At 39.6% G+C, this 3396-nt stretch overlaps 1 pseudogene; it reads right to left on the reverse strand.

Moving 5' to 3' along the window:
- Nucleotides 1-233: 233 nt before the first annotated feature.
- On the reverse strand, nt 234-1713 carry LOC110055648 (ribitol 5-phosphate transferase FKRP-like; annotated as a pseudogene).
- Between the last annotated feature and the right edge of the window lie 1683 nt (nt 1714-3396).

Below are 3396 nucleotides of genomic sequence, written 5' to 3' on the forward strand. Positions count from 1 at the left end.
GAAATGGCGCGCGCTTACGGTCTCCGTCCCCGATTATGGTTCCTGTCCGGAGACATTACCTGTTCCGAGTAGCGAATCCGAAGAAATTGCGACGTCGCTCCCAGGGTCTCTTTCTTATTAACGCCTCCTGGAGGAGAGACACCCTGGGAACGAGGATGCGACGTGAATTGTAACACATCTCTCACGGTAGTACACGAAGAAAATGAAATTCAACGAATTCAGCAATACCAATCGATGATCTAGACACACATATATTTATTTATTCTATAATTTTAATACTTTCAAGCAAGTTTGTAATTCTTTGTCGATAAACTGCGGCTTTTTGATCTGAATGCAAACTAGTAAATGTAAACTTATACTTCTTTCTATAATTTACTTCACACCTTCGAACACCCTCGAAACTCTCTAACTCGTCAATTCTTGTTGTTTAATGTTACTCGTGGGAACTTGCAGCATACGTAAATCAACATCGGACATTAGGATTTCAGTTTCTCACAACCATTAAAGACGTCTGGGTTTTCATCTGGCCTTCTATCCTTTGGAAATTCAAACCAATGTTTCCCATAAGTTGACTTTAATTCCTTTTTCCAGTCGTTCTGAACAGGGAGTGTGAATCCCTCGAAAGGTAATCGCTTCAAAGGATAAACCGAGCTGTCTACATAACGCAAAACAAAAATATCAACCATTAATCCATCATGCCACTTACATCCATAAGCCATACAGTATTTATAACAACTGTTTCTGTCCCTCAGTCTTGGGTTCCAGGTCGTTTGGTAGATCCCAACAATTTCATGCCTGTGAAAACCCGATGGATCGTCCGGGTGTAACGCAGGATCGCTAATAGTATTTTGAAAGAAAATATCAGCCGGTAACTCCTTCGCTGCAACTTGAAAAAATTTGACGTAGTCGTCTAAAGGAATTTCAATATCGGCATCTAAACCCAGGGAACAAATCCATGATGTCTTGCAGCGCCGAGTAAAGTTCCCCGTGCTATCCAGTAGTAGATTTCATGCTTCTGGGCGAGCAGGTCAAAGATGCGAAGCATTCGAGTCATTGCGAGCTGTGCTTGGCGGATACGGAACTTTGAGTAGTGACGAATATCAGAACATTGAAGCGTACCGTTGATAAAGTCGCATCTTCCCCCAAGTTCTGTGTATAGCTTGGGGCACATTTCGCCCGAACTGAATGAAATATCGTTGCAGTGTTTTCCGGTACGATTAGCATAATAGGCATTATCGATGGACAAACGCATCCCCGCTGGTCTCTGAAGTGATATAGAATCCATTTGGAAGACGATAGTCAACAGCAAACATATCGCCGCTAAGATTAAACAGACTAACAAGAAAGTAACAGCTCTGTTCATTCCAAAATCCTTGATTACGTCCTACGTCTTCCGTTGTTTGATCGATGCATTGTGTCTCAGGTTGCAGACATAGACAATTTCTAATTACGTACATTTTTAATTCCCTGTGGTGTGCATGGTTGACAGTGTCACCCAATCTTGTGACATTTGAAGCGACGTGAAAATCTTGTTGTCACCGCCGAGCGCATCGAAGAGCAACAAAGCTGTTGAAAATGTGACCACAAACGGACAAACGTGCGTATTTTTACATTATAAACAATCCTTGAATGGAATATTCTTATTCAGGTGGATGTCAATTTCCTTTGCCTGGATAGTCAGCTAACCGGAAAAAATAGGAGTTTTGTAATTGCGTACCGAAAAGAAAGTGAAACGAGGCGCGAGGCGCGAAGCGGTTATGGGAGCAAAGCCACCCCGTTTCCCCTCCCTCCACACACAGAGAAACTGAAATTTTTAGTGGCTTGGAAATGGCATTTCCACGATTTTCAGAGAACAGTTTCATAAATCACAACATGGAAAAAAGTTTAGTTTTTTAATCAAATATTTTAAGGAAAACGACCACTTTCTTAAGTTTAAAAAACATGTTTCGACAGAACTTCTGTCATCTTCAGTTGAATGAATGATTACAAAGCAAGTTGAATAATAAGTAGGCAAAAATGCTAATAAGACAAATAGTAACAACAGAACGTGAAAAGGTGTAAATTAAAAGGATAATTTTAGATTTACATGGTGTAATTGCTGATTGAGGCAAGGTAGTTCTTTTTGAATATGGATAGCCTCCTTTATCTTGAGTTGAAAGCTGGTAGTGGCGTGATCTAAAATATGAAAGCAGTCTATTGAACACAATGAGCGACAACGTTCAGAATTCTGAAGATGTTTGAAGATGTGAGAGGCCCTATCAACGGCTAAGTGCTCACGTACGCGTGTGGAAAAATGTCGGGAGGTTTCGCCGACATAACAGGCATTACAGCCCGCACATGTAAACTTATAAACTACACGTGAACGAAGCCCGCCGGGGATAGGGTCTTTCACACCAAAAAGGTTACCTATCTTAAAGGAAGAAAAAACTAATTTGATGTCTAAATCATTACAATAGCGTTTGATTAAGTGCCGAATCTTCTTCTGAGTGATGACAGAAAAATGGCCTATGTACGGCAGCTTAAAGTAAAACGTGGGCGAGGTGGTAAGGGGGTAGCCCCGGGGACAATGATTGCTATGGGCCCCAGTGATGTAACGGTTAACCACTTTTTCAATTAAATGGGCGGGGAAAAGGTTCTTTTTGAGAATTTCAGTAAGCTTGGTTATATCCTCGTGTAACCCCAACCAAGTGTTGTTGATCTTGTAGGCCCTGTCAACAAGAGTCCTAATGAGACCTACTTTGTATGAGTACGAGGTGAAGCAATTACACCAATTACACCATGTAAATCTAAAATTATCCTTTTAATTTACACCTTTTCACGTTCTGTTGTTACTATTTGTCTTAATTAGCATTTTTGCCTACTTATTATTCAACTTGCTTTGTAATCATTCATTCAACTGAAGATGACAGAAGTTCTGTCGAAACATCTTTTTTTAAACTTAAAAAAGTGGTCGTTTTCCTTAAAATCTTTACATGTCTGCTGCTATCTAGACCTTTTAATCAAATATGTTTTTTAATCAAATATGTCAAGATATGTTGTGGAGAATTGATAGTGGCTGTCAAACCAGCCGATTTATATATTAAAGAGGCTTTTCGCCAATAAATATATATAACTAACCATTTTTTTTCTTGATTTCGTAAGTGCATACATGCGCATATGGTCGCTACGCCCTTAATATTGGGAGCATAAAAACGCGAATGAAGACAGTTATGAATATTTGATAACAATGGCAGTTGCAAAAGAACACTAAAGAAACGAAATGTCATCATTCGGCATAGCCTGCGCATTCGTAGCATATTCAGCAGGGGCAAGTTTTAATACCGACAAACACACCGAATAGATCTAAATAAATGCAAAATTCCAAAATAAAAGAAAAACACACTTTTTAACTGGCGT

This window comes from Orbicella faveolata, unplaced genomic scaffold, assembly GCF_042242905.1.
Source record: "Orbicella faveolata isolate gen_17 unplaced genomic scaffold, um_ofav_v1 contig_14, whole genome shotgun sequence".
Taxonomy (NCBI): Eukaryota; Metazoa; Cnidaria; class Anthozoa; order Scleractinia; family Merulinidae; genus Orbicella; species Orbicella faveolata.